This window comes from Balaenoptera physalus (genome assembly GCF_965194825.1).
Source record: "Balaenoptera physalus genome assembly, chromosome: 11".
In the NCBI taxonomy this organism is placed as follows: Eukaryota; Metazoa; Chordata; class Mammalia; order Artiodactyla; family Balaenopteridae; genus Balaenoptera; species Balaenoptera physalus.
The window spans coordinates 33,281,498-33,301,050 of NC_138896.1; the positions used below are offsets into that span (position 1 = coordinate 33,281,498).

Sequence of the window (19,553 nt, forward strand, 5' to 3'; positions counted from 1 at the left end):
TATGGTGTATCACATTGATTGATTTGCGTATATTGAAGAATCCTTGCATCCCTGGGATAAATCCCACTTGATCGTGGTGTATGATCCTTTTAATGTGTTGTTGGATTCTGTTTGCTAGTATTTTGTTGAGGATTTTTGCATCTATATTCATCAGTGATATTGGTCTGTAATTTTCTTTTTTTGGAGTGTCTTTGTCTGGTTTTGGTATCAGGGTGATGGTGGCCTCATAGAATGAGTTTGGGAGTGTTCCTTCCTCTGCAATTTTTTGGAAGAGTTTGAGAAGGATGGGTGTTAGCTCTTCTCTAAATGTTTGATAGAATTCACCTGTGAAGCCATCTGGTCCTGGACTTTTGTTTGTTGGAAGATTTTTAATCACAGTTTCAATTTCATTACTTGTGATTGGTCTGTTCATATTTTCTGTTTCTTCCTGATTCAGTCTTGGAAGGTTATACCTTTCTAAGAATTTGTCCATTTCTTCCAGGTTGTCCATTTTATTGGCATAAAGTTGCTTATAGTAGTCTCTTAGGATGTTTTGTATTTCTGCAGTGTCTGTTGTAACTTCTCCTTTTTCATTTCTGATTTTATTGATTTGAGTCCTCTCCCTCTTTTTCTTGATGAGTCTGGCTAATGGCTTATCAATTTTGTTTATCTTCTCAAAGAACCAACTTTTAGTTTTATTGATCTTTGCTATTGTTTTCTTTGTTTCTATTTCATTTATTTCTGCTCTGATCTTTATGATTTCTTTCCTTCTGCTAACTTTGGGTTTTGTTTGTTCTTCTTTCTCTAGTTTCTTTAGGTGTAAGGTTAGATTGTTTACTTGAGATTTTTAAAAGTGATGCATCGTTAAGGGGTATTTGTATTCTTGATTTAGCAGATTCTTCACGACCTTCTAGGCACCAGGTGCTGAGACAGAGAACTCAACAATGAACAAGATATGCTCCCAGTCTTAGATGGTGGTTCTTAAACTTTATTGTGCATCAGGATCACCTGGAAGGCTTGTTAAAACACAGACTGCTGGGCTCACCCCCCAGAGTTTCTGATTCAGTTAAGTCTAGGATCAGGCTTGAGAATTTGCATTTCTGACAAGTTCCCAGGTGATGCTGATGTTGCTGGTTCGGGGACCACATGTCTCCTGAAGTTGTTTTAACACTATTGTGGAAGGACTTTATTCCTGCTATAAGGATTCCAAGAACTGATGGGAGAAGTATATTTTCTGGACAGCATGCTCAGCCAAGTCTCTAAAGCACACTTATGCTGCCCGCCCTGGGCCACAAACAGCACATCATCTTCCTGGCGTCTCAAGAAATGTCACTGCCTCCTCTTACCCCTTCTAACTTGTGGTTGTGTATCTTTCAATTTATTCTATTAAAACTTTAGCTCCTCTATACATCCTATTTGGTGTACACCCTATACAAAATGTCAACAGCAGGTTTTCTCTGATATTGGAATTATGGTTAATTTTAAAATCTTTTTGCTTGTCTGCATCATCTAACATTTCCATAATGAACATTTTCATTATGAACAAGAGTTAATTATATAATAAGGATATTAAAGTAAAATAAATATATATCAAATTGTGATAGGCTCTGTGATGCGGGCGGAGGTGCTAAGAAGTAGTACGGATATGGACTTGCCTTTAAGAGGTATATGATCTCATTCATACATACATTGGAAAAACATTTAGCAATAAAACAAGCTATTCAGGAAAGTGTTCACTGAGAACTAAATGTACAGTTGGCAAGACTTTGGAAGGAAAAAATGACTAGGCTGAGTGGCCCTAGAAGGAGCATTTGGGCCCAGCCTTGGATGATAAACCTGCCAGAGACTAAGCAGAGGGCGAGGGAGGATGCAAGGGTCTCTGCAAATCCCCAGTATACGTATAGGTGCTCAGTGAACACTGAAGAATTGAACACTTATTGAATTCATATAGAAACTTCATTCAGGCACAAACAAGTACATTCAGCATAATAGTGGCTCGTACCCAAGACGCATAAATTGAAACCAAAATTAATTTCATTGTGGGTTTATGACAAGTCAAGAATGGGAGAGAATGTCATCTTCTTTTACGTGATTTCTGCTTTGATGATTACATCTCAAAAGTGCATCTGTGGGTTTGCAAAGAAAGACCCATCTGGACTGGACACCTCTTAGGTGTGTTCTCCTCCCCTTTTGCCCTTAATTAAGATGGGGGAGTTCTTACTGGTCTTCTAGATCCTCTGTTCAAAACCTTACTGGTCTTCTAGTTCCTCTGTTCAAAACCATACTCACCCTAAAAGAGCATCTCTTCACCTCTTTATGTTTGGATTGATTATATTTTTCTCTGTGTTAAAAAAGCCTGGAGGCATCTACTTCTGGACAAGATGAAACAACAGGGTCCAAATTTATCCTTTTGCCTTAAACAACTAGAAAAGCAGATTAAAATATATGAAAAAATGGGGGCGGAGGTATAAGCAGGGGCTGGACGGAAGAATTACAAAGGTGCATGAGGAAACTTTTGAGACTGATGAATATATTCATTATCTTGATTATGGTGATTCTTTCGCAGGGGTATACATATTTCAAAACTTAGACTGTATACTTCAAATATGAGCAGTTTTTGTATGTCAATTATATCTCGATAAAACTTTTTAAAAGTACTGGAGAGAGAGAAAAAAAAAGCTTGGGAGCACAGGTACCATCAAAAAAAATACTCCCGTGCTATTATTAGTTGGATAGTTTCCCTTTCTTTTAGCAGATTTTAAAAATTACTGTTAAGCAGAGGTGAATATACAGAGAAAAATAATCCTATGTTATTTAATTGAATAATTTCCCTTCTTTTTATCAGATCTGTTATTCATGTTAAGCAACTGGGTTGCTAATGAAGTTAAAGCTTCTGGACCCTCACAAGTTCTTTCCAAAGTTCTATAGCTGATTTTCTGTTTGTAATTTAAAAAATTTTTTTTGTTTGTTTTCTTTTTGTTTTCTTTTTTAAAAAAAGAGGCCCCAGACTTCCCTGGTGGCACAATGGTTAAGAATCCGCCTGCCAATGCAGGGGACATGGGTTTGATTCTGGTCAGGGAAGATCCCACATGCTGCGGAGCAACTAAGCCCGTGTGCCACAATTACTGAAGCCCGTGCACCTAGAACCTGTGCTCTGCAACAAGAGAAGCCACTGCAATGAGAAGCCTGCGCAACACAACGAAGAGTAGTCCCCGCTCGCCGCAACTAGAGAAAGTCTGCGAACAGCAACGAAGACCCAAAGCAGCCAAAAATATAAATAAATTAAAAAAAAAAAAAAGGCCCCAGATTGTATAAGATTCAGGCTCCATGAAACCTGGATGCAACCCTACTATTTAAAAAAAAATTGTATTAAAGATCTTTATAGAGCTACATCAGACTCCAAATCCAGCTGCCAAGGAGACTGTGTTATGCAGTGGGTACTTGCTGGCATGGCAGGCATCTATGGCTTCCCTCCCTTCTGTTCAGGGATGGGGAAGGTGACAGTGGGCAGTGTCTCATCTATGGGTTCCACCATGCTCAGTGGTCAGGCAGGGGCTTCTTAAGGGCCCATCTTTCCACTTGGGTCCCAAGGCAGCATGATCTTCACTTTGATGCCCAGCACACCCTGTCTGAACAGCATATGGCAACCGGTGGTGTCTGTGTAGGAGCTAACAAGGTCCTCACTGTGGGTCATCAGGCCATCCACAACTTCATGGATTTAACCCTCTGTCCTTGGAGTTGCCCGGGCATTACGACCTAGCAGCCCTTGTCCCCACTCTCCATGATGACCTGCAGCACACCACAGCAAGCCCTCCTAGAAATGTGTACTGCAGATCCCGCCTGGGTGATGTGCACAGAGCTCTCGTATATTCCTTTTCCTCCTAAAGCTCTACACTGCCCTCAGGGAAGCCAAATCTCTTCTGAAGCACAGCGGTCAATTCCTGGATCCGCCAGTCCCTCTCACCAGAACATTGTGCGTCCTGGAGGCCAAGATAATGATTTCCGTCCTGGTTGGTGTAAATCGGAATTCAACTCTAGAGTAGTCATCTTTGGCCAGCACCCGAGTGAGACACTTGTTCAATTCAACCTTGAGGACGCCATCAAGGTTGGAAATTGACACTGCCATCTTGCCACCTGGCAGCACCTTAAGGATTGGCCCAGTGCTGCTGTTAAATGACCTAAGGAGTGTGATGTGAGCAAATGGTTCCCATTGCTATTGCAGACAGAACACAAACACCCAAAGAACTTTAGGACTATGGTGGCCTAGAGCACCATTCTCTCCTTGGATAAGCCTTTGTGTGGACTTGGTAACAGCAGCTGAGGGGCTGTGAATAATACTTCAAACTTCCTTACTTTCTTTTTCATCAATTGCTCTATCTGGAGGGACCCAAGTGTGAAGGAGAAAAATGACCCAATAAATACAATTCAGCTTCAGCAGCTTCAGAATGCCCATTCCCTGTCTCTTCCATCCACACTCCAGAATTGAACAAGCAAGGTAGGAGAGGAGAGCTTTGCCTCAGGTGCTCTTTGTGACTCAACATTGGGGAATTTCAGATCCAACACCTCCAGAGAAGGTGTCTTGAAATGATCATGGAAATAGGCTCTTTTACTACTTTTGGGCCACATTTCACACTGTTCCTGAGTAGAATATCCTTGCTCTTCCTCTCTGTCAACCAGATCCCACTAGTTCCTCAGTACAAGCTCAGTGCCTTCCTCCTGGAATTGCCTTCCCAGATCTATCCAGTGCAGAGTGAAATCTTCCTTCCCTAAACCGAGCACTTAAGATATGACAATTTTTGAAGCTGTTAGGAGTTTAGACCCCGACTCCTATAACCATGTGATCTTGGGTAAGTGATAATTTTTCTGAGCAGAGAGTCCCCAGTAATAATTCATTTTCCACACTAATGTGTGTTAATTTTATAATTAAAATGTTTTATGATGGCAATAACAATTCGTACTGATGTCACGGAGCTGGCATGAAGCTTAACTAAGATAATATATGTAAATATCTTTTGTAAACTATAAAATACTGTACAAACATAAGGTACCGGCAGAGGTGATATTCCAAATATTTAATGACCGGTACGCACTGGCCTTGACCAATCTGAACAGTTTCAATCACAACACTGGAGCTCAGTCCAGTAAACTCCCTGTGGGGTCAGACATTAACTCTTTAGTTGCTAAATTAAAGGAAGGTTTGGGGTTTCCTGAAGGAGAAACTAAAGTAATGGGGGTCTAATGGAAAGAGACTCAGGGGGCTAGGGACTATATTCTTTTTCAGATTCTCTTCCCTTATAGGTTATTACAAGATATTGAGTATAGTTCCCCGTGCTATAGAGTAAGTCCTTGTTGGTTATCTATTTTATACATAGTAATGTGTATATGTTACTCCCAACCTCCTAATTTATCCCTTCCCCCACTTTCCATAAGTTTTTTCTCTATGTCTGTGAGTCTGTTTCTGTTTTGTAAATAAGTTCATTTCTATCATTTTTTTTTTTAGATTCCACATATAAGTGATATCATATGATATATGTCGTTGTCTGGCTTACTTCACTTAGTACGATACTCTCTAGGTCATCCATGTTGCTACAAATGGCATTATTTCATTCTTTTTTATGGCTGAGTAATATTCCATTGTATATATGTACCACATCTTCTTTATCCATTCATCTATTGACAGACATCTAGGTTGCTTCCATGTCTTGGCTATTGTAAATAGCGCTGCAATGAACATTGGATACATGTATCTTAGAAAATATTTTTGCCTGGACAAAAATGAAGCACAACACATAAAAATTTGTGGGGTGAATTAAAGCAGTTCTTAAAGCAAAATTTATAGCATTATAAAGTAGCTTATCTTAGAGAAGAAGAAAGGTCTCAAATCAACAACTAAGCGTCCATCTTAAGAAACCAAGGAAAGCAAAATAAACCAAATGCAAGCAGAAAGAAAGAAATAATAAAGAGCAGAATAAATGACCTTGAAAACTGAAAAACAATAAAGAAAATCAATAAAATCAAAAGCTGATTCTCCGAAAACATCAATGAAATCAATAAACTCTAGCCATACTAACAATTTAAAAAAATAGAAGAGACACAAATTACCAACGTCATTAAAGACCCCACAGATATTAAAAGGCAGTGCTCTGAACAGCTCTATGCACATAAATTCAATAACTTAGATGAAATGGACCAAGTCTTTAAAAGCCACAAACTTCCAAAACTCACGCAAAGAAGAAATAGACAACATATATATTAAAGAAATGGAATCCATAGGTAAAAACCTTAAAAAAACTCCACAAGCCTCCAGGCCCAAATGGTTTCACTGGTAAATTCTACCAAACTTTTAAAGAACAAACAGCACCAATTTTACACAATCTCCTCCAGAGAATAGAAGGGAAGAGAGCACTTCCCAACTCATTTTATGAGGCTAGAATTGCCTTGATACCAAAAAACTAGGCAAAGACAGTACAAGGAGAGAAAACTATAGACCACTATCCCTCATGAACAGTACACAAAAATCTTCACAAAAAAAATACTAGGAAATCAAATCCAGCAATATATAAATAGAATACTACTCCGTGACCAAGTGGGGTTTATCCTAGAAATGCATGACTAGCTCCAAATTCAAAAATCAATCAATGTAATTCACCATATTAAAAAACTAAAAGGGAAAAATGACATGAGCATATCAAACAATGCAGAAAAAGCATTTGAAAACATCCAGCATCGATTCATGATAAAAACTCTCAGCAATATAGAAATAGAAGGAAATGTCCTTAATTTGATAAAGGCCATCTACAAAATACCTACAGCTAATGTAATGTTTAATGGTGAAATACTGAATGCTTTCTCCTAAGATCAGGAACAAAGCAAAGATGTCCTCTATCAACACTCCTATTCAGTATAGTACAGGAAGTCCTAGTCAGTGCAGTAAGGCAGAGAAAGAAAGTAAAGACATACAGATTAGAAAGAAAGAATACTGTAGCTATCTGCAGGTGACATTATTTTCTACATAGAAAATCCCAAGGAATTTACCGAAAAAGTCTTAAATTAATAAATGAGTTTAGCACAACTACAAGAGATAAGGCTAACTCACAAAGAAGATTATATTTCTACATGCTTAAACAATTTGGAAATCAAAATTAAAATATATATTTCATTTGAAATTTTTAAAAGAGAAATACTTAGGTATAAATTTAACAAAGCTTGTGCAGGATCTGTATGCTGACAACTATAAACACCGAGGAGAGAAATCAAAGGACATAAATAAATGGAGAGACATACTGGATTCATGGGTTGGAAGATCCAATTTAGTTGAACATGTCAATTTTCTCTGAAGAAATCTATAGATTTAATACAATTCCAATCAAAAGTCCAATAAGATTTCTGCAGATATAGACAAGCTGATTCTAAAATTTATTTGGAAAGACGAAGGGACCAGAATAGCCATAACAATTTTGAAAAAGAAGGATAAAGTGGGAGAAATCAGTCTACCTGATTTTAAAACTTACTGTAAAGGAACAATAATCAAGGCACTGTGGTACTGGTGGAGGGATAGAGACATAGACCAATGGATCAGAATATATCAAGCAATTGAGTCACAAAATGTCAACTGTCGACAAAGGTAAGAAAGCAATTCAATGGAAAAAGGATAGCCTTTTCAATATATGATGTTGGAATAACTGAACATCCATATGCAAAAGTATGCCACAAAAAGCTAAAGACAAAAAAAACTTGACCTCAGTCTCACATTTTATACAAAAATTAACTCAAAAATGGATCATAGATGTAAAACGTAAAACTATAAAACTTTTAGAAGAAGATATAGTAGAAATGTTTATGACTTGGGATCAGGGAGTTTTCTTAGACTTGATATCAAAAGCACAACTCATAAAAGAAAAAAATTGACAAATCGGACTTTATTAAAATGAAAACCTTTTGCTTTGTGAAAGACACTAAGAGAAAGGAAAGCTATAGACTAGGGAAAAATATTTTCAAATCACATATTCAACAAAGGACTTGTATCTAGAAAAACTCTTAAAACTCAATAGTAGGAAAATAAACAACCCAATAAAAAATGAGGAGAACATCTTGTTATAGTTTAATTCTTATAATCCTTAAAACAAAGGTACCTATCCTGATAGGAAACAAAGACCAATGCCTTTTGTTTGTTTGTTTTCAATGCCATTTTAAAATATAGTGCTTTCTGGATAATTTACATTACTGTAGATGGGAACAAAGTAATCGAGGTTTAAAATTAATTCTGTTTAATATTATAGGAAAAGTATAAACTAAGCATTTTATTCCCTTCAGTTTGATTTAAGTGATCACCTCTTCTAGAAAGCTTTCCTTGACCCTTAAGTATGAATTCCGTATTCCCCCACTGTGCTTTGCCAGGTTCCTGTGCATATCTTTATCACAGCACCTTTCTTATGTTACAATATTAACCTGTCTCCTAAGGTTAAACCTCCTAAGGTTTCACTTTATTCCTAAGCCCTAGCACAGTAACTGGAAGGTAGTAACCACTCAGTGTGTTTGTTGAACAATTAAAGACTTGTAAAGAATAAATAAAAATTATTGATGAAATAATAAAATAACAACAACACTAATAAAATCTGATAATATTAGGATGCTTTTAGAATGGTCCCTGACACATAGTAAGTATGCAATAAATGCTCATTTATTCAACAAATATTATTGTAGTTTTCCTACAATGTATGAAGCACTGTTCTAGTTGATAGGTAAATTACATGCATTTTTGGTTATAGCCATTAGAGCAAAAACAACACAGACCAAAACCCTCGCCCTCATGGAATTTACATTTTAATAGGAGAGACAAACAATAAGTAAAATAAATAGGTGAAATATGTAGTTTGCTAGATGGAAAAAAAAAGGCGAGGGGCAAAAGACTTAAACGTCTATGTATGTTCACCAAAGAGGAAATAGCACATGAAAAGATGGTCAATACAATCAGCTATTAGGAAAATGCAAATTAAAATCACGATGAGATACTACTACACAGCTATTAGGATGAAAATAAAATCAATAGCAACAAAAGCCTGACAGCATCTACTGATGGCGACGTTGTGGAGCAACTGGAACTCTCATTTGTTGCTTGGAATATAAAATGGTACTCAGGTAAACAATTTGCCTGTTTCTTATAAAGTTAAACACATACTTACCATATGATATGGTATGATCCCCCTCCTAAGTATTTACCTTAGAGAAATGAATTTTATGTTCGCCCTAAAACCTGCATGTGAATGTTTATATCTGCTCTATTCTAATCATCAACTAACAGTGGAGACCACCCCAAAATCCTTCAATGGGTGAACAGATAAACTGAGTACATTCATACTCTTTAGCATTAAGATACTATTTAGCAATAAATATTATTGCTAGTAGAGTATGAACACTGTTGAGCAATAAAAAGGAATGAAATACTGTCATTACATGTAGCAACATGAATGAGTCTCAAAGACATTATGTGGAGTCAAAGAAGCCAGTCTCAAAAGACTGTATACTTTATGATTCCATTTCTATGACATTCAGGAAGAAGACCAAGTGAAGGAGTAATGGAGAACAGACCAGTGGTTTCCAGGGGTTACAATGGGGGGAGAGCGGAACTCTAAAGGGATTTTTTAGGGTGAAGGTGATAGAACCATCTGTATCTTGGTTGTGATGATGTTTACACATAGGACTGTACACACACGCACGTCAATTTTACTTACTATATGTTGATTTAAGAAAAGAAAGCCTACTGCGTGCAGCAATGAGGACCCAACGCAGCCAAGAATGAATGAATAAAATAAATAAATTTATGAAAAGAAAAGAAAAAAAAAGAAAGCCTATATCTAGGTAGGACCTCTGAATCCATCTGAAAGAGATAGTTTGTCAAGATTCTGTGTTCCTCAACTCAATTCCAAAGGAGAAAACAAATATTATTAAGTCAAATAAATAAGTTTTAAAAAAACAACAAGAATAAACAAACCAAAACCACACCTTCTATATGCAGTCTCAGTAACTCAAAGTCAGAGTTGATTTACTAGGTAATTATCCTACGCAACCATACAATCATGCTTCAGGTTATTACAGCAACAGGCTGAACTGAAAAAACTAGGTAAGTGTGCTTTCTGATGTGAAATTGTTACCATTCACAGGTTTACTGTGTTGTTTTTCTTCTTTGACTTAATTTCATTTTCTATTTCAGGCTGGATTTATTGATAAGCACTCTGATAAACTATTTTTGTAAAAAAAAAAATAAAAGAAGTGTGTGTGTGTAAGAGTTCACAGTGGGTTACGAGTGATCTGTATTTTCTTTTTGCCTCTTAGTGTTTTTTAAAAAATTTCTTTAATGAGCATGTATTACTTTATAAACCAATAACCTAAATAAATTATAAGAACTCAACTCAATTGCTAACTAGAGTGTCTCCCACATAGAAAATTTTTTGGAATATGTTTTATTTTGTAGGCAAGAATGGGCTTAGTTACTCTAGGTATGATATCTAGTGGTTGTAAAATGGGTGCTTCTAAAAGGATTTCAGAGTTCCCTTAAAAAGGTTGTGTAAACAATTTGGCAGTTCCTCAAAAAGTTAAACATAGAATTACCATATGACCCAGCAATTCCACTCCTATGTGTATACCCAAAAGAACTGAAAATAGGTATTCAAATAAGTACCTGTACACTCATGTTCATAGCAGCGTTATTTATAATTGTCAAAAGCTGGAAACAACCCATATGTCCATCAACTGATGAATTGATTAAAAAAATGTTGTATATCCACACAAGGGGATATTATCCAGCCATAAAAAAGAGTGAAGTACTGACACATGCTACAGCATGAATGAACCTTGAAAACATTATGCTAAGTGAAAGCAGCCAGACAGAAAAGGTCATGTATTTTATGATTCTATTTATATGAAATATTCAGAATAGGTAAACCTAAAAACAGAAGGCAGATAAGTGGTTGTGAGGTGCTAGGGGGAGAGAAGAATGGGGAATGACTGCTTAATGGGTATGGTGTTTCCCTTTGGGGTGATAAAAATGTTTTGTAACTAAATAGACGTGATGATTATACAACATTGTGAATGTATTAAATGTCACTGAATTATGCACTTTAAAATGATTAATTTTGTGTTCTGTGACTTTTACCTCAATTTTTTTAAAAAGATGAAGTGTGTCCCTGCAATCTTATTCACATTTGCAGCAAAAATCTTTATTTTTCAGGGAAATTATAAAGGATAAATATAGTTTAGCCCGTATCTACACAGTTAAGAACTCTGAGTGGCATGTGAATTAATAAGTGATATGCACTTTTTGGAAAGTGATCTGAATAGTCTTAAAATGTTCAGAGGAATTGAGTAGTCAGAATGGTTACAAAGCAGCATAATGAACTCCCTTTGTACAAGCTTTTCAATGCTCCTCATGTGTGAAAGTTATCTACAAATATTTAATTATACCAAAATCCTCGGTTGGAATACATTCTATTAAGCTGCTATTGCCCTAGTGGTCCTTGCAATTCTTGGGATGCTGTGCCTGTCGAAGGTACTGTTTTGTTGTGATGTTGGCCTAAGGGTGAAGGGGAGTGGGGTGTTACCTACAAAATTTGACTTTGGGGCCTGGAATGTTTCTAAAAATTTTGAAATCCCAGGCTTCTCTCTTCACTTAATGATGGCTCTTTCAAACATCTAATTTTCTTGAAAATTCTTGGATCATCTTGTTTTTCCTTTGAAAGTATGTAAAACCTTGTGCATGATGCATACCAAATGATTACCCTTTAATAATCAATACAGAGTCCTTTACTGAAATTCATTGTTTGAATTTTCCATTTTCATGTTATTTACTCTTAACCATGATCCTGAAAATTTCAGGTAAAAGTCCTGAGCTGGCTATTCTCTGCCCTTTCCAGATTCACTCTTACCTTTTTCCACTGTACCCTATGCCCTGGCAGGCTGCCCTCCACTGATTTCATCAACAGGCTCCCAGAGCCCCTGGCTTCCTTTAGGGTTCAGCCAATGGGAGGCACATGTAGGAGGTCAGAGGGCAGGGGCAGAGAGAAGCTGGGGTAGCTATTCACCTGCCTGTGCTCTCTGCAGGCTGTGGGTTGACTATGGCTGTGTTCTGTGTTGTGTTCTTACAGAAGGCCGTCACTTGTGCTGTGTGACCCTCTCCTACAGCTACAGTCACAGCCATAACTTCAGAGACAGCGTTTCCTCCATTCCAGATATTTCTCTTTCTTGCCCTTTCTGACTTATGGGTGGTAAAGGTTCCACACTGTTTTTAGTTCTTTGGTTCTATACCATCCCTTGCTGGTTTCCCTTAGCCCTGCACAAAGGACTAACTACATAGTTTGTGGGGTCCAGTGCAAAATGAAAATGCAGAACTTTTTGTTCAAAAACCACAATGGATTTCAAGATGGCGACCACAAGGCATTAAGCAGTGCAGGACCTTCTAAGTGCAGGGTCCTGTGTGACCACACAAGCTGCACATTCACGAAGCCTGCCCTGACTGCACACTATTGTAAACAGTACTTACCATAAATGCTCCTCAGTTACCTGTTGAGTGTGCCACCCATTTCCTGCCAGGATCTTTTCTAATGCAAGGTCTTAATGGTTCTCTTTCCCATTTAAAAAAAATGTGACTCCATTAGGGGTTCTGGAAAAGTAGCTGTTATCTATACTTAGATTTAAACACTCTGCAATTTAAAACTTTTTAATAGATTTGCATCTGCAGTAGGAAATTCACTTATTCTCTCTCTTCCTCACCCTTACATGGAACAAAGCCACTCATTTGGGAACCAGTGGGGGCCACCGCAGCCCTTGAGCACTACCCACCATGTGCTGGTACCGTAGTTGAAATGAGTGACTCCCAAGCATGGCTTCTGGGCAGGTGCAGGCATTTTTAGCAGTGATTTCAACCATTGAGTTGCTTTTTGATTTTTGTACTGGATACAGAATCTACTATCCTAGTTTGTTTTTTTTCCCTCTCTTCAAAATAAGACTTAAACCGAGAGCTTTCTCATAGCCTTTCTCTCTCTGGCTAGAAACTTGCCTGAGATAGTGATCTCTTAGTATTACTAAACAAACACCAGTTAGGCCTCCTGTCTTGAGTAAGGCCTGCTCTCTCAACACCATCCTTAACAGACTTGGGGGTTGAGGTGACAGTCAACAAATTATGCTATCTTATTGGTTTCAAAATGGGAGTCCCATAAGCCCTTCTGTGCCAGGACTTTTTGCTTTCATTGCTTTGGTTGTTACAGATTCAGGGATGGCAAAGAAACATGAGTCTGAGAAATACTCTACAACTATAGTGTTTCACTGCTTGCATTTGCCACAGACTTATTTGCGCTTGACCACTGAGCCTTCTTCAACAACTGCATTAGTTTACGTCCATCACTCATTTCTAAAGCACCCACTGACTTTTTCTACCCTCACAGTCCCTTGATTTGGTCACGTTGCCTCTCAGAGTCTTGGATAGAGCAGGAAGCAAAGTTGGGATTTTCTTTCCATGCCTTTTCTCCCCCATTTCTCCATGCCTCCAGTTTTCCCTGTTTTTAAGAAGCGCTCCTGAAGAGTCACCTTTAATGTAAAGTACTATACGGAAGGGTTCACTTCTTTGAAAAGTTACCAAATATACTGTCTCATCTTTTCTCTGAAATGCAAATTTTCTCTCAAGGAGGACAAACTTGCATTTCAAAAGGGGGTCATATGAAAAAAATAATTCCAGCTGTTTAAATCCAGAGCACAGAAAAATTATTCCTAGAACAATACACAGATAGTTCACTGGGCCTGAAACATTTCATTTGGTTGTGAATTGGCTACAGTTCCATTTCCATTCAGTTTTGATCTGTTCTTGAGTTAGGCAAATAACCAGTGTGGCCTCAGAAATGATCCTTCTCTTGTGAAAGCCAACAACATTGTTTAGACTTCTAGCCTGGATGGCTGGAAGGGGCCTGAGAGGTCTTATAGCCAAACTACAAATGAGGAAACTCAGAGCAGTTCTGGACTGGGTGACAGAACTGGTAAGCACAGAGTTGAGAATTTTGCCCAGTGCATCAGATTCCTAATCCATGCCATTTTGAAGTGGCTCTGTGGAGACACATTTTCAGGGAAAATTGGCTCCCAATTTTAATTTGCCTCTTCCTCCATCACCCAGTCCTGCCATTTTCCTTCCTGTACATTGTCCTCTGAGTGGTTGAGGGGCGTCCTTAACAATCACCTGTCCACCTTGCTCTCTGCAGTGTTCATTTCTGCCCCCTCCCTGATTTACCTGCCAGACATAAGTGTTGCTCTGAATGTCTCACAGTAACAAAATTGCCATTTTTGCATCTCTACTATAAGCCAGTACTGTATTTCAACAACTTAAAAAATTTCATAGTACATATTTGTCACAAATTAGATCACAAGCAAGTTTTATGTGTGTACACATACATATATCCATATGTATCTGTCTAAAAATGTGTATACAGACATACATGTATCTATGCATATATGTTTGTTATCACTGAAATGTATAAAATCAATTGTTTGTCTTCATTAGTTAACAGTACTGAAAGAGTGTAAACTAAGAAATCAAAAATGAAGACTAATTACAATAAAAACAAACTACTTTAAAAAAAAATTTCATAGTTACTGATAACATTTCATAGTAATTGAATAAGTCTTATCATTCTAAATTTCAGTGCTTTAAAATAGAATTATTTTACTTTTAAATTTATTTCAGACTTATTTGAAACATTTCAAACATTCAGCAGAAGTAGGGTGAACAGTATAACAGACAGCTCCACCAATTATCCGTACTTTGCTAATCTTGTTTTATTTATCTTTTGGTTTTTTGGGAGGGGGCTGGATTATTTGAAAATAAATCCTAAACATACTTTCACCCCAGATTCCTCATTATGCATTCTAATAGATAAGAACTCAAGAAAAAATTTAAGCACAATACCATTATCACATGTAACAAAATTAATAATTTCTTTTATTTTTTAATTTTTAAAAAATTAACTAATTAATTTTACTTTTGGCTGCATTGGGTCTTCGTTGCTGTGCACGGGCTTTCTCTAGTTGTGGCAAGCGGGGGCTACTCTTTTGTTGCGGTGCGCAGGCCTCTCATTACACAACAAGACTTTTGTTGCGGAGCACGGGCTCTAGGTGCGCGGGCTTCAGTAGTTGTGGCACGCAGGCTCTAGAGCGCAGGCTCAGTAGTTGTGGCGCACGGGCTTAGTTGCTCCGTGGCATGTGGGATCTTCCCAGACCAGGGATCTAACCTGTGTCCCCTGCATTGGCAGGCAGATTCTTAACCACTGCACCACCAGGGAAGTCCCATTTCTTAACATCTATATCAAGTCCACATTTTATTTCCCTGATTATCTCAAAGTCTTTTAAACAATTGGTTTATTCAAATCAGAGCCACACAGGATCTAAACATTGCATTTGGTTTACTACGCCTTTTAAAAGCCATTATTTACACACATTTGACTTTCACTTCATTTGACCAATGAAGAATGTATGGTCCCAGTTCACAGGTGGGTGAACTGGGGCCCAGAGAGGTTAAGAAACCTCCCCGAGTTCTCATTGCTGGTAGGGGCCAGACCCAGGACTTGAATTAAGGTCTGCCTAAGTCCAAAGACTCCATTCTACTTCCCCTTCAGGCTACCAGAATTTTCCCTGTGTTGCAGAGAGGCAAGAGGCCTAGTGGTTAAGAGAGAGGGTTTGGGCTCAGGTTGGCCTGGATGCAAATTGGAGCAAGTTACATAATCTCTCTGATCCTCCACTTCTGTCTGCGTCTGTAAAATAAGGTTAATGATGATGGTTTGGGGCTGATTAAATAGGAGAAAGCATGTCTAGTACTTAGCACAGTGACTGGCACATAGAAAGCACTCAGTAAACCTTAGCTATTATTCCTAACATAAAGGAGGAGAAAGAATCACAAAATGGTTGTTTGCTTTTGTCAGTAGTTCAGGAATTGTGGTTCATCATTGTTACTACAACTTGTTTAGGATTGAGGCTGAAGGGGTGGGGCGGTTGGGAGTAGGGTGTTGATTCTGCCTGGATTGGAGAAGGAAGCCCTGGACATAAAAATTTAAGTAGGCATCCAAGGAATTCTCCTGAGACCTCAGCTAGAAAACAGTTGAACATGTCTTCTGACCTTCCACAGAGGGAAAACCAGTGGGGAGCAGACATGGTGGGAGGGAGACTTCTCAATGTTTATTCGAATTTGGAACCATGTAAATGCATTAAACCAATTCCAATAAAATGAATTGCATTTAAAAAAAAAAAACCCTCTTTTACCATGGGGTGAGTGCTGAGAATGGGAAAACTAGGATTTAATGACAATAATAATAGTAATAATAATAATCCCCTTACAATTTTTGCAGCCCTAGGAGGGCTTCGGTCATCTAAGTCAGGTTTTGCACCAGGATGGGACTATTTCAGCTTGACTCTGATTTCAAAGATCTAAGGTAATATTTTAACTTTAGCTATCCTCCCTCTGACACTCATTCTAAGAGTCCAGAACCAGTGCTCCCAGATGTGCAGTTGTCTTCAAGCATATGCATCGTCAAGGGCTGAATCCATTGGCTAAGTAAGGTCTTTGCATGTACTGTCTGTGCATTTATGGGTGTTTTCCCGGTTTATTAGGCCCTAAGTTGTTTTTGATGCTAAGTAAAGACTCTGGGGCTCTGATTTTCTAGAGTCCTTGGGAAGGGAGGGGACACATAACCCCACTCACAAATAATCAAGAACTTGCCTAGACTCTGTTCTAAGGCCTTTACATACACGAACTCATTAAAACCTCACAGTAACACTACACTGCAGGCACCATTATTCTGATTTTACAGGCAAAGAAACTGAACCAAGTGAGGTGAAGTAACTTGCCTAAGGTCAGAGCCTGCACGGCTAACCACTAGGCTTACTATCTCTCTGTTGGCGGTGGGCCAAGCATGTAGGGGTCCTTTGAAGGTGATGCAGGCGTCCTTGGCTGTGCAGCAGCAATACTTCAGGTCCCAAATCCTTCCTTCTAGTTTAGGACCAAGAAAGACCAGGGTGTCAATTTCCTCATTGACCCTTGGGCAAGTCACTTACTCCCTTCCAGCCTCAGGTTTCTTATCTGCCCCAGGGAGGAGTTTTAGATGAAAAGACCTCTCCTTGCATTAAGAGTGTGGGTGTGTGCTGGGGGTGGGAGGTGTAGGGGCTGAGGTTTCTGGGCGGTACTGCGCTTCTTTTCCTAGGTCTCTTGAGGAAACAGGGTGTTTGGAGGTTTTGTCCTAGTCAACTCCCTCCCAGGAGGTCGGGCCCCCAGTCAGTGATGGCGCGCAAGCTTGGCTATGCCTCCTCCGCTTGGAAAAGGGCCGCCACTGCGGCCAGCTCCGGCCAAAGCCCGGCTGCCCGGAGGTCGAGGGTGGGTCTTTTTTCCCTGAGGGAGTTAGAGCTGAGATTGTATCCTTAGGAAGGCTTCTTGGAGGTAGTGACAGTTGAGTCAAGTCCTGAAGGTCTAGCAGGAGTTAGTAAGAAGAGGTGGAGGGGGAAGGGTTACCCCCGGCCCAAACAACAGAACAAAGAAGCACTACCCGGCTTACAGTATGGGAGGAGGAGCTGTGAGAGTGGAGAGGTCTGTAGGGGCGAAATCGCGCGGGGGCTTCAAAGCTTTATTCTAAGAGCAATTGGGAGGGGTTTGAAGGAGGGTACTCCGGAGTTTTAGAAAGACTCTTCTAGCCATTTGGGAAGAATGGGTCGGAGAGCGGCAGGAGGCTATCGTAGAAACCAGTCGGGTTGGAAAATGACCGAGGACTGAGGAAAGTGGCGCTGGGGGGGCGGAGCCGAGCATCTGAGCCTTTCTCAAACCCCACGACACTGTGCGCTGTCCCTCGACTTTCTTTGCTTATGTGGAAGGGCCCCATAAAGGGCAGGGCACCGGCCAAAAGCTCAAAGAGCGAAACAGCGCAGAGCCCCCTCTTCTTTCGGGGGCTCTCTGGTCCAGGTGCCCCAGAATTGGTAGGGCTTTGCGGGAGAACTTAACACTGCTTAAGATGGAGAACCGTTACCCCTCAAAATACACAAAAACCTCGGCCGCTTTTGGCAGCAGCCTCCTCCGCCCATGACCTCATGCTTTAAGCTCCCATATAGCCTTCCCCCGCCCTGTCCACACCCGGTGCCCGAGTGGGGGTGGGGTGAGGGGACAGTGGCGAAGGTCTGGGTAGAGGGAACACCTTATCTATACTGCGCGAAGATTTGGGGTAAGGGGCACAACGATTTTCCCATACCGAAAAAAGCATGGTTTAACTTTCTCCTGAGCAAAAAACACTCGCTGTTTTGTGGGACCTCCCCGAGACAGATGCCCCGTACCCGGCCCGAGGTAGTCTATTTAAGCCCAACCATCTTTGGTTCACGTCTCCTTGGACCAGAGAAGCCGCCTGGAAGTGCTGGCGTCCCGGGCTGGACCGAAGGGGGACCGCGCCTTCGAGGGACCAGGGGGCTGTCGGGCTCTCGCCCCCCTGGCGCCGCAGAGGTTTGAACCCTTGGCTTGCCTTTCAGCCCGCGCCCTGCCCCCTGCTCGCAGCTGCTCTCGGTTTGGGTGCAGCGGTTTCCCCCGCAGAGGAGGAGGAGGAGACTGCACGAGGAGCGACTCCCTGCTCGGGTTTCCGCACCAATGCCGAGCGGCCCCAGGCGGCCCCCGGCGGCAGGCCCTCCTCCCCAGCACCACGTTCCACAGTCATGGCGCACGAGGAGGGGCGAGCGCGCGCCGCGGCGGCACCCGCGCCCCTTCCCCTCCCCTCCGCCGCCCGGTTCCGGCCCCTCTCCTAGGCAACCTCCCTCCCCGGCCTTCAGCGCCGCGGAGATGGAGACCCCTCCCCAGAGGGATGCAGTTCCAGCGCCGTTTGCAGCACCCCCTCCCCGCCCCCATCGGGGCGGAGGGATGGAGCCGCGCGCTTCGCGAACCTCCAAGCCCCTTCCCGGGAGCCTCAGCCTCTCTCCCAGCCCCACCGAAGCCGGGATGCAGCGGGGGGTAGGCGCAGACCGTTTCCCCTAAGCCCACCTAGACCTTGGCATCTTTGCAACCCCTTAAAAAATAAACATAAAACCCAAACCCCAATCGTTAGACTGCAAAGCGCGTTACAATAACCGGGACGGCTACGCAGGAAACAATCCTGCACTGGTCCGGGTCTCAGGCGGCAGCTTCCCGGCCACGCCACCTTCTCCCGGGCCTCGATTTTCCGGCCTCGCCAGAGAGTCTGCCACACCCCGGGGCTGACAGGTCCCTCGCGGGGCCGCAACTTGGTCAGCACCCCCTGCCCCATCCACGTCCAGAGTCTCGCCAGCCTACAAAAGGTGCAACCTCACGTACAGGCAGAGCACACAGATAAGGTCGGCAGCGCACGCCAGGGAGGCTGCGAACAATGCGCCGGGCGGCCCGCGCCGGCCAAAGCGCGGCGCCCCGGGGGACAGGGGGCGCGGGCGGGGGCCGCGGCGGAGGACCCGCCGGCCGCGGCGCTGGACACCTTACTTCCTGCTTCCCCGCCCGCGGCCAGACCCAGCTCTGCGGAGGGATATCTCTCCCCTCCTCTGTCCCTCTCTCT

The 19,553-nt window shown here is 41.2% G+C and overlaps 1 pseudogene across 1 annotated transcript; it reads right to left on the reverse strand.

The window, feature by feature from the left end:
- Positions 1-2,959: 2,959 nt before the first annotated feature.
- LOC309638593 (small ribosomal subunit protein uS3 pseudogene) lies at positions 2,960-19,377 on the reverse strand (annotated as a pseudogene). The gene is made up of 2 exons (XR_014268554.1): positions 19,322-19,377; positions 2,960-15,764 (listed from the first exon to the last, which is right to left on the reverse strand). The product of XR_014268554.1 is annotated as a small ribosomal subunit protein uS3 pseudogene (transcript).
- Positions 19,378-19,553: the final 176 nt, after the last annotated feature.